Source organism: Wolffia australiana, chromosome 14 (genome assembly GCF_029677425.1).
Source record: "Wolffia australiana isolate 7733 chromosome 14, ASM2967742v1".
NCBI lineage: Eukaryota > Viridiplantae > Streptophyta > Magnoliopsida > Alismatales > Araceae > Wolffia > Wolffia australiana.
The window spans coordinates 15,497,346-15,509,875 of NC_135848.1; the positions used below are offsets into that span (position 1 = coordinate 15,497,346).

At 47.1% G+C, this 12,530-nt stretch overlaps 1 protein-coding gene and 1 non-coding gene across 2 annotated transcripts in view; one reads left to right on the forward strand and one right to left on the reverse strand.

The window, feature by feature from the left end:
• PIR121 (transcription activator) overlaps nt 1-12,530 on the forward strand; it is a 108,634-nt gene that overhangs the window by 29,214 nt on the left and 66,890 nt on the right. The window lies entirely within an intron of this gene.
• Nucleotides 8,431-8,533, reverse strand: LOC144712559 (U6 spliceosomal RNA). Its single transcript, XR_013583826.1, has one exon. It is a non-coding gene; the product is annotated as a U6 spliceosomal RNA (small nuclear RNA).

Below are 12,530 nucleotides of genomic sequence, written 5' to 3' on the forward strand. Positions count from 1 at the left end.
TCTCTCTTCATCTCTCATCGCTCACGAGGACCATGCTGCCTTAAGTCCTTCAGCTTCATGTATATCTCCATTTGTAGAAGTCCTTCGCTGAACAACACCTCATTTCTATGCAACCAGATGGCCCACAATACCGCTAGTTCTCAGCCACCTTCCTTGTTTCATCTTCCCTCACAATTTTGTGTAGAGTCCCAAAAAGTCAATTCAGATGTCATCTTCTTTCTTGATGGCCCAAACCGTGCGAGTAAAGGAGCATCCAAAGAAAGATTGTTGCAATCTTCTTCACCATTCAAGCATAGCACGCATTGCGACGATGTCTTTTGCGAAATACTCTTGTCCATGCAAGCAGCCACCCAAAAAACCTCACCTTTAATGGGACTTTTTGGCGCCGTATGAACCTGCATGCGCTGACTAATGCCATGTCTTCATCTTGCACCTCCCGGATCATCTCATAAGCATTCTAGACCGAGAAGGGGCCATCTGTCCACGCCCACCTGTCTCGTTCCATCTTCTGGTTGTAACTAGAGTAGGGATTACTACATATCTATGAACTCAGACACGTGCCGGTTTGATAAGGTCCCATGTATGATCGGGTTCCACGCACCCTCCAATAGTCACGCACGTGGGCATTTTGATCCTGGGCAAGTGTATATAGTGGGGGGAATATCTCACTAAAGTTGCCCCATGGTGACCATGCATCTTTCCAGTATTGGAATGTCGACCCGTCGCCTAACTTGGCCGAAAAAAACCTTACACCCTTGGAAAAACGTGTCTCAGCCCTTGCGAGAACGGCAATGCTCCATGATACAGATCTCTCTTTCTGTCCCAATTCAGTCCCCCTACCATAGATGTCACGCAATAAATTGATGATCAAATTCTCTCGTGGATTCATAATTCTCTCCTCCGAGTTGGTTAGTAGTGCCAAGTTCATACTCTGCATGTGTGTAGGATCCCCAGACCTCCCATCTTTATGAGACGACATACCTTATCCCATGTCGCCATCGCAAGGCCCCCTCTTTGTTCTGGTCTAGATCCTCTCCATAGAAAGTGCCTCATCATGCCTTCTATTCTCTTCACGACTCCAGTGGGCATCTTGAATACTGAGAGATAGAAAATCGTAATGGATGATAACACTGACCTCAACAGCACCAATCATCCCTCTCCCGATAACACTTTTGCTCGCCAATCCCTCTATTCTTTCCACCTTCTCAATGACCAGTTGCCAATCAGCTTTTGTCATCCTCCCTTCGTCAGTGGTAGGCCCAGATATCTCATTGGAAGTTGCCCAATTTGTGTTCTCAGAATCTCCGCACACTGTGCCTCCTCTTTTGGCAATAGCCTGTCGCACATAAACGCTGATTTGCTCCTGTTTATTTGAGGTCCCGAGAAATCTGCAAAAAGATCAATTATTATGGATAAATTTCTCGCTTCCCTCACTGAGCCTTCGATGAAGAAGGTGGTGTCATCAGCGTATTGCAGCAGGGGAATTCTATTTGATTGCTCGGAGAATTGATAGCCCCACAGTAGGCCCTTTGTGCATGTTTGCTCAGTACAAACTGTGAGCGCATCCACTGCCAAGACAAAAAATAGCGGTGCCAATGGACAGCCTTGTCTTATGCCTCGTTGGGGCTGTATTCGGCCGCCTTCTGGTCACCTGTTTACCAACACTGTGCAGGAGTGCGATGTGATGCATCTCTTCACCCATACTATCCATTCCTTGGGAAAGCCCCTTTCCATGAAGGCCCATTGGAAATTCCAGTCTAAAGAGTCGTACGCCTTGGCAAAATCGACCTTCTATATGCACCGTCATGTTCCCTCCCTCTTCCATGCGGCTAGTATTTCCCCGACTGTTACTGCACTATCCACTAGTAGCTTGCCAGGAATAAAGGCTGACTGAACGAGTTCAACCAGTTCACAAATCCTGGCTCTTAGCCTATACACACCTTGGCTATAATCAAATAGATTGAATTCAACAACGAGGTAGGTTTAAAAGCTAAAAATTTTTCCGCCCGTTGACCTTTTGACAGGAGGAATATTTGTGATTTATTGATCTTCTCCATGTTTCCTTGTCCTTCACTAAAGTCATCAAATGTGGCCATCACATCTGAACCGACCAGATTCCAGCCTTGGCTGTAAAAGAACACCGGGATGCCATCTGGACCTGGAGCTCCCTCCCCATTCAACCCCTTAATTGCTGGCTTGACCTCCTCTTCTGAAAGCGGTCAGATCAGTTCCACTTTATGTTCAAGGCTCACCCTCCTTGCCCCCTTGCCGCACCACTTCCATCTACTCTGTTTTCCCTTTCTGGAGAAGGATCTGAGATGGTCTGCAATGGTTTGTCCCACGGCTTGTGTGCAGTGTGTTCCCTCTCTCCCACCTTTATTTTCAATATTTGATTTGTAAGTCTCTTGCCGTTTGCCACCTGATGGAAGAATCTTGTGTTAGCATCCCCTGCTCGTAGCCATAATTTTCTTGATCGCTGTCTCCAGTCCATCTCCAATTTCTTGTCTTCCTTTCCAACCACACCTGCCATCTTCTACGTTCTTGAACCTTGACTCCCTCTAGAATTCTGATGTGTTCCAAATCATCCAGCTGCTTTATTTTGGCAAGGGCATCATTCCTCCTCCTTCCTAGTATCCCAAACTTATTTCTGATACCCCATAAAATGTTGCCGCAGCCCTTTCAATTTCTGTGCAATGGTATCTATGTCTGACCCTGCTCTTGGTCGTGTAGTCCATGCTTGTGCTCTCTTCTTTGAACTTTCATTCATTTTTTTTGAATGCTAAAAGGCGGTCACCCGAAAAGATCGGTAACCACCCAGCGAATACATGACTCAAGCCCTAAGGCTCATTTACATGGGTATTTATCCTCATCCCCCTCTGATCCCGGCTCTGGGGAACCATGCCGCCATAAGTCCTTCCAGCTCATGGATTAGCCCGTTCGCGGAGGCTGTTCCACCTCGAAATACCACTTCGTTCCTGTGGCGCCAAATTCCCCAAAGCACTGTCAACGCTCTGCCCCCCTCTTCATTTTGTCTATTTCCAAGTCCCGCATGGAGTCCCAGAAGGCCTCTTCTGATGTCGTGGTCACCACCGCCTGAGTTCGTGTGGCCCACAACGTTCGGGCAAAAGGACATCCTAAAAATAGATGGTTACAGTCTTCGTCTCCTCCTGTGCACAGTACACATTCCGTCGGTGCGTCAGGGTACATTTTCCTCCGGAAAACTCAGGTCGCCAGTCTATTATGGAGTAGGAGCCACCCGAAGATCTTCACTTTCAAAGGGATCTTTAAACGCCATATCTTCCGGCATGCCCGGACAGTCTCTAAATTTTTTGTGTTTCCCTGGCGAATCTTCTTGTAGGCTTTCCTCACTTTGAAAGGGGCATTGGTCCAGTCCCACCCATTTTTTTTGTCGTAACTAGGGCAAAGCTGGTTCAAAGCTTGTTGCATCCCCAAGAGGTCTGCCGCTCTTCTGTCTAATAGGGCGCCCAAGAACCTCGGGTTCCATGTGCCGTCCCAACACTCCCCCACTGTGATCTCGGGGTGTTGCGCAAGCGCAAATAGCCGCAGAAGCACTATTTGCAGGGGGCCACGTGACGACCAGTGGTCTGTCCAGAAGTGAGCCGTCGCCTAGTCAGGTTGAGTAGAAATCTCAAATTCTGCGGAATATTTGTCTGAGACCTTGCCAAAAAGGTGACGCCCCCTTAACCGGAGCCGTTTTCTCAGCCCAGTTTAAGCCCTCGTCGTAGTTATCTCTTAAGATTTGGATGACTTGGTCCTCGCTAGGTTGCGTGATCCTTGTTACCCATTTCGCTAATAGGGCCGTATTCATACTTTGGATGTACTGCACACCCAAGCCACCTAGCTTGAGCAGTTTGAAAATGGTATCCCATGCGACCAGTGCTAGTCCTCGGCTCTGGTCATTACCGGGTCCCTTCCAGAAAAAGCGTCTCATCAAGCCCTCCAGTCTCTGGCTGATCCCGGCTGGCAGCTTGTATACAGAAAGATGAAAGATAGGAATAGCTGACAGTGCTGATCTCAGGAGCACCAGCCGGCCGCCTTTGGATAGCACTTTAGCTTGCCATCCTTCCAGCCGCCGCTCAACTTTCTCTATCACCGGCTGCCAGTCCGCCTTAGTCATCTACCCTCGGGTCAGTGGCAGTCCCAAATTTCTCATAGGAAGACTGCCAATCGGTGTACCCAATGCGTCGGCACATTGTGTTACCTCCTCTTGGGGAAGATTCAAACTCACAGATGCTGATTTGGTTGGATTTATACGTATGCCTGAGAAGTCTGCAAACATGAGAAGCTTGGACAGATCTTTTGCCTCTTCCATCGAACCTTCGATAAAGAAGATGGTATCCTCCGCGTATTGCAGTGACGGAATTCCCTCGGGGTGGCTCTGCGTTTGGAAGCCCCTCAAGAGACTGTGTGAACGGGCGAGTTTAGTGCATGTGGCTAGTACGAACAGAAGGGGTGCCAGCAGGCATCCTTGCCTCACTCCCCTTTGCGGTTGTATATATCCATCTTCCGGCCTCCCATTCACTAACACTGAGAAGGAAGAACTTTCCTTCATGGAACCACGATTTATCCATCTTGAAATATGTGGAGCGCGTGAAAGCTTCATTGGTCGCCCACACGATGGGAGTATGATACGATATCGGCCTTGGCAGTGATCTCACATCTGCATTAGGAAACTTCTCCGCCATCTCGACTTAGCATAGAAACCTGTCTAGCCTAGGCTTCATCTCCTCCCCGTGTACATACAGTCCACTGGCCCCATTTCTTGCAGGTCTGTTTCGGCTATGAATGATTAAAAATCTGCTGTGTCTGGGTCTAGCCCTCCCCTGTCATTTGGCCTGTCCCCAGCCTCTAGAGTTGTATTGAAATCTCCCCCGAACAATGTTGGCGATCCTTGGAATTCGGAAACCACCTCAGCCAGCTCCCCCCATAAAGCATTCCTCCTAGCTGCATTTGTCAGGCTGTACACGGATATTATTACCATCTCAAAATCATCATGTCGACTTTTTAGTTTGGCTGCTGCCATTGCTTGGCCCTACCAGGTTTTGAATTTATCAAACACTGTATCGTTCCAAGCTATTACACACCACCAGAGCGTCCAATTGTGTTGAGTGCCAAGAGTCCCTCAAGAAAACCTCGGCCCACTGTGTTCCACACTCTACCTTCACATTTTCCAACATTGTTTCTTGTAGGCTCCCCATTCTTTCAGATGGTTTCTTATTACCCCTCGTCTCCTTTCATCCAGAAGCACTCGAACATTCCAAAAAGTACACTTCATAAAAAACCCTTGGGTCCCCCTAACCCTTCCTGGGTCCATTGCAATCCCTCCTTCACCGCAATCTCTTCTACTTGGTGGCTGAATAGGGGATTATCTTCTCCTTCGTTTCGCTCTTCCCTTCTATCTGCCATTTCCGTTGTGAGTATATCCACATCTGGTGCTCTCAAACTTGAACTCGACATTTGATCCTTGTTCTTTGTGTTCCTCTTCACCTTTCCCCCAGCTATTAGCTTCGATCTGTTGGACTTTGCGATCTTCATCAGCTTCGCCATTCCTCGATCATGCTTCATTATGGTCTTCTTCCTCCTGTAGACCATGCTGGTTCTGACACTTTCCCCTTTGTCTTCTTGTGACGAGTGCCTCTCTGCGGTTCTCTGGCTCGTCTCTACTTCTGGCAACCTTGCTTTCTCCTTCTCCTCCTTTCTCTATTTGTTGAGTTGCCTCCCCTTCTGTCGTCGCCTCCTCTTGATTGATACTCTCCACATTTAACATCTGGTGGGCTCCTTCATCTGTTTCCTGCCTGTCTTCTGCAGCCCTAGATTCCCTTCGTGTCTCACTCTCATCCTGGTGACCAGTCTCTTCCCCTTGTGCTCTCTGCCTGCTTTTCTGTTCTCATTTTTCTTGGATCACACCTCCCACTGGTGTTTTGGGTTCTCTCTCCCGTAGTGTATCCTTCTCATTTTGAGCTTCATCCTCTTCCCTTCTTGTATCTTCACTTGATAGTGGTGGCGGCATCGGTGTATACATCCTGATCTCAGACCCCTCTGGGCCCCACAAACTCACCTTGTGTGGAACCAATGCCCCCTTGAATCGCTCTACTTCTATTATCACACAGTCTGGGTCACCGGATACAAGTCCAGTTTAGAGGATACTCTGGAGCGTGCCAAAAGATTTGACCATGGCTTCTAGTGCCGGCTTGATTCTGTATCCCGTCGGGATGTCCCGGACCTCCAGTATGGTTATAGTACGTGCCTCTTTTGGGGCTCCATCCTTTGGAATAGCGCGTCGCCATTGTAATTCTGCCTGTTCTTCTACTTGTTGCTTCCAGCCATTGACCATTTCGTATGCCGCCAGTTGAGCCCACGGATAAAAAATTGTCCATCTTCCAGGGCCCATATCTCTGCCCTTTCCAAGCTCGGACACTTCTCCCAGAGGCCCTGTCTCACCTTCTCAATATTCAGGGCTCCTTGTAGAACATCCCCTATTAGACAGATTCTGAAGGCACTATCTTGATCCACTAGATCCCGCTTGTTAACCGAACCATCCTCTTGTGTGTTGCTTCCCTTGGTTTCCCCTGTCCACCATAGAAACTGTCAGGGCTGAGGTCTCTCCTTTTCTGGAATCACAATACGCTTGTCGATGCCCTGCCTTCTTGCATTTTCTGCATGTTACTGGGGCCTGGCATTCCCAAACATGGTGCCCTTGTTTTAAACATTTGTAACGAATATCTGACCTCCAGATTCCATTGGGCAGCTTTCCCCCGATCCTCCTTCGATGCGGTTCAACTTGCACCCAGCCCCCTTCCTCTTCTGATGGTCCAACATTTTGTCGAGTCTTGTTCACACGTTCTGGATCCTCCCTTCTTCTCTCTGTAAGCTGCCTGTAGATGGCTTCGTCCAGTCCCTTATGCTGCCCTTCACCGTTGTCTTCGCCCTGGTCCTTCATTCTCCCTTTATGCTCTAGGTGACCATCCCTGGCTCCCTGGGATCTGCTTCCCTCACCATAGTTATGTGCCAGTAATCTTCCACCGTTCAAGAAGTACCAGTACAGAGAGTTGTATGCATTTGAAAAATCTAATGTCTACCAGAAGACCTTCCTCTTTCTCTGCCAAGCCGCTAGGATTTCACCTACAAGTACTGTGTTTGTTGACCAGTTTCTGGCTTGAGATGAAAGCTGACTGAAAGGGTCTGACAAGATCTCTAATCACCATCTATAGTCTAATGGTCAGAACTTTTGCCACGATGAGATACATATAATTAGACAAAGAAATGAGCCAAAAATCTCCAGCTTTAAAGATTCCTTGGCATTTCAATTGAAGGATGGGATCTGTTTATGTACTCTAGTTTTGCTGCCAAAATTAATCCAACGCCCATAACATTGGCTTCAACCATCTCCCAAAACTCACGGAAGAAATACTTCTGGAATCTGTTGGGACCTGGAGCTCTTTCTCCATTCAGCCCCTTGATGGCCTTTTTCACTGCTTCCACTGTGAAAAGTCTCACCACCAACCTTCTGCTCCCGCTTCACCATAATGGCTCCTCCACCACTCCATTTCCATCGGCCTTAGGACTCTGATAGACATTATCATAAAAAGTATCAAAGGGACCCAGATCGGGTCAACGGCCTGTTGACCAGTCTAACTGAATACTGGAAGGGGTGGGCGTCCCCAGGCCTCCTATAAATAAGGGCTTTGCCATCCAGGTACTATCGATCTAGTATTTTCTTGGCAAAGAGGTCTCGGCAGTTAGGCCGCGGACTCAGGAGCTGCAGGAGGGGAGCTCGCCTGCTGCAGGAGGGAGGAGTCTTCCAGGAGAGGAGACTGCCCTATCGATCGAGGGGGAGCTGCTGCCGCAGGAGGGAGTAGCCGTCACGATCTGAGCCAGAGCTTGTTGAATTCTCATCTACATTGCTATTTCTGGAAACTCTTCAATTGCAATACTATCCTATTTTGCCATTGTTACAAGAGTGTGTAACAGACTCTCTGGGGGGAAAACTGTAATAGTGTTCCGCAACCATTCCACCTACTGCCCTCGGTCCCATAATGCTACATTCTTTCCAAGAATGTACTGTTGACGAGCCCAGAGAGACACTATTCAGGTAAGCCAAATTGCACATAGGGAACTGGCATGGTGTTAGGAAGATATAAATATAGGAATCATTGGACAAGGTGAGCATTCGATTCTTTTCAGGAAAAGGGGTTACCTGATCGGGCAGCTTTGGCTGAAAGCTGGCAGCAGGAGTAACCTGCGACCAGAGGGGAAGGGAGGAATGCAATGTCATCCTATCGTGGAAATTTCCAATCTCTGTCTATCGATCATCGTGTCTCCTTATCTGCTTCTCAAAATCCATTTCAATCTGAAGGAACCTATACGTCTGAATATTCAATTCTTTCTGATTTTCTTGAATTTCCAATTTGGAAACTGGGCCATTTATTGATTTGTGTGTGTCATCCTTGCTCAGGGGCCGTATTTATCTTCTCTGTATCATTCCAATTTTATCAGACGTCCCCAAAAGGATATCAATTCAGAAACTGCAGTTTAAGGAGGCATTACTTCGGAAACTTCAATCCAATCCCGGGAACATCAATTGGTATCAGAACACTGATGGTCCTCCATGGACGCTGCCGACAAGCAATCAAGGCAAGTATGAGTAAGACTTGTGACACTGCGACAGATTGAAATTTCTCGTGGCAATCCCGGCATTTTTGGCTGAGCAACAAATCTAAGCCTATGCAACTGTACAAGTCTGCATTGAATAATTTCATGACTCCAAAGTGAGAGGTCATGAATTTCATTGTGATTTCTCTGTACTTTTGAGTGTCTCAATCAACGAGTATTTTGGCAGGGAATGTGAAAGGCGATAAAATATGTGTGAATCATTGTCAAATCTGTCAGAAGCACAAGACGTCAACCCTATTCCTGGCAGGGTTGTTACAGCCCTTACCTGTACCCAGTCAAGTATGGGAAGATATCACTATGGATACTTATTGAAGATCTACTAATATCAGTCAGGTTTGACACTGTTGGGAAATAGGTGGTGTGGCCTATTAGGTCCACTAGACCTTAGCCCACTAAGGGTTCCCTCTCTTAATCCCACATTGATAAATCTCTAATACTCTCTCTCTCTCAGTCCTATATAAGGGCATGTATCCCTTCTTTTTCTTAGTAATAAAGTTCTATCCATTTTATCTTCTTCTTCAACAGATACCATTTTTGTAGAAATCGATCAGTTCTGATAGCCGATCCAAAATCATTAACATGGGACAAGAATGTTACCTGGGATATTTTACAACAGAGAACACAACTAGATTATATTGATGGCCACAAGGGGTAAGATATAATTATTATACTTCCTACCATTCAGGAATCAAAGTGTCTCCCTTCAAAGCTTTTTATGGGCACAGTATCTGAGACTACTTTGCTATGTGTCTCCTCCCTTGCCGTTTGATGCAATTGACAACCTTTTGACAGACCGTGATATCATCTGCAATCACTTGAGTTGCTCTTTGATAAAGCACAATCACGCATGAAAACACAGGCAGACAACACCGTCAAGATGAGCAATTCTCGGAAGACAACATGGTCTTTCTTAAAATTAGATCCAATCATATGAAGTCAGTATCAAGACCTCCCTTTGAGGAAGTTAGCCGAATGTATTTTAGGCCCCATAAAATGATTAAGAAAATCAGTCCAGTGGCATACAATGTAGACCTGCAAAATCATACCAATATTCGTCCCATTTCCATGCTTCATCGCTTATGAAGGCATGGAGAAACTTTTCTAATATTCAACCTCTCCCCCCAATTCATACTAGTGATTGGGAAAGGCAGGGCCATCCAGAAGCTGTCATCAATACATGCTCAACCTCAGAGGGATCGGAACTACTAAGCGATGGGAAAATTTTTCTGAAGCGGAAGATACTTGGGAACCAGTGGATCCTTCCCTGACTTCAAACTTGAGGGCCAGTTTGAGTCCAAGGGGGGAGTAATGATACATTCTTTTCAAGAACGTATCACTAATATGGCCTGAAGAGACATATGTAAGTCAAGTAAGCCGAGCCGCAAGTGGGGAACCCTCACAACAACGAGAAGAGGAAATTTGCAGAGTTGAAGATGGGTCTGAAAAAAGCTGCGCACTGTTCTACCACAGTTTTGGGTTTGTGGTGCCACCCTCCTTTGGTTCCGTGTCTGGCTGGTCTGGGTCAAGGGAATGGCAAGTCCCAGACAGGACAGATGGCGATTGGGGACAGACCAAACTGTGATGCAAAGTTTGTCACGTCGCCTGTCCTGTTACACGTCTCTTGGTTTTTAGGGAATCGATCACAGTTGTATCACACGTCACATGTCACGGGCCCTCATATCCAGTTTTCATTCTGTCTTCGGATGACTTCCCCTGACATGGGACGTAAGGTCATAAGAGCAAATTAATTTTTTACTCTTTCTTTTTCACTCTTCTCCTCTATCTCTTACTCTTTTATTATTTAAAATCCGTCATCATCGTCACCCATAATGGCCGTCCTGGTGTGTCACCTATCCTAGATCCTCTGTCACTGTCTTGTATTCTGTCACCAAATATTTTGTCGCATCATCTGTTACCATCACAACCTGCTAAAACATCATCCGTTCTGGGCTAACATGACGAAAATAACCAAATGCCCTTCTGGGCTAACCAAGTGACTGAAAAATGCCCTTCTGCGTTAACATGAAGAGACTACCCCGAGATAGATTGAAGATCCTATCACATCCCCTAAGAAGAGTGCCACCTGGCTTGGCCTCCCCTATTGCTGCTGGGTTCCCCTTTGATTGTTCGGGGGTCCTGATGTTGCCAGCTTCTGCTCCTGATCCCTGCTTTCCTTTACCAGTCTTTGTCGTTGTGCACTTGAATACTGGCAGTGCCCTGCACCTCTACATCTCTGAGAAATCGTTGGCTGTCTGCACTCCTAGACGTGATTCCCTCGAGATAAACATTTTGACGCATTGACTCTCACCTCATTAATTATCCATTCCTCTTCCCCATGTACATTCCATGCAGTTCTGGCTCGGTGAGATTCTGCCAATTTCAACACTATTAGCCTCATGCCAATGAGTTACTCCAGACCTTTGGCCCTGTCCGTCGTTCCCTTGGTGATGGTGACATAGAGGCACTCCATGCCCCTTTCCAATGCCGTCTGCAAAGTGTTAGTTTTCATTCTCATTGTGAATGGATGCACCTGGCTACCACTCATGTCTGTGTCTCTCTCGTTTGTGTAGATATCCATCTGATCTCCATTGAGGTGGAATTTGTTTCTGCCATACTGATATGCCTCATAGCTTTTGTGGTATCAAGTGGGCTAAGTTTCCCACCTCCTTGGCATCTCTCTGCTGTCGCCTCTTGATCTGCCTTCCCAACCCCAAGTGGAGCCTGGGGAGTGTTCTCAGCTGACCGCTAGAGTCAATAGACTGAGGCGACCACCCAAGCTCATCATATGAGGGGCTCGTCTCCCTCCAATTTCTCTTCTATTATATGTTTCTTTGATTAAATCTTCCCCACTGCCTCTGCAATAGAGGGCCTTTTTTGTGTTGCCATGACTGTAACCTCTGTCTTTTTGTACCTCGAAGTATAGTTGCCATTGCCCTGCCGACAACCTTCCAGGCCACCTTGACTTACTTCTTCCTTTGCATTGTTTTACTGTGTGTCAGTTCTTGTTCTCCATCACTTTCTTGTTAGGCCTGTGTCTGCCATCACCATCCCACCTCTGCCACCTTGTCTGACCTCCTCCATGACAATCCAGAGGAGTGCCCATCGTCAGCCTAACTCTTTGATTGCAGCATGTCGATTTGTTTGTGTCAATCTTCCTTAGTTTCTTTCGTTAGCCTGCTGCTGACTATCATCTGATTTCAGGCTGCTGTCTACCATCTCCTTCATTTACCATCCACCATCTCGCCTCTGCTGACATGCATCTCTTCTGGAGCTCTGGCCATTGCCGTCAATCGCTAGTGTATCCCATGCGTTGTCCCTATCTGGTGTCTACTTGCAGAATAGTCAACCTCCAGTTCTGACCTTCGTCATCAACTTCTGTCGTATCCGTTGTCGCATTAGATCACCATCATCGTCAACTTTCTCTGTCTTTTGCTGCTTTACGATTACCTCCTTCGTGTAACTCCTCTGTTGATTGTCACTGTGTTTTCTCTGCTCCTCTGTCAATCTAAGTCCTTGTGAACGTTTCTGACTTCCACTGCTGACCTCCACCATTGGCTGCCACTGTGGCACTACTACCGACTGCTCAGCTTGTCGAACTTGTCTTTCCCCATTGCTTCTTTCCTCCCCCCCCCTACAGTGTCAGTAAACCAACTCCATTATGGGGTACCTCGACTACACCTCAGTCATTGTAAACCCCCTTCCTTGGATCTCATTAGTTCTCATTGACTCTTCCCTTCTGACATTGCAACCTACTCTGTTGCTGTCGTCGTGACAACCACTGACCTCTTTCGCCGTTCGCTACCACCTCCGCTGTGGTGAGCGGCCGTTTATGCTCT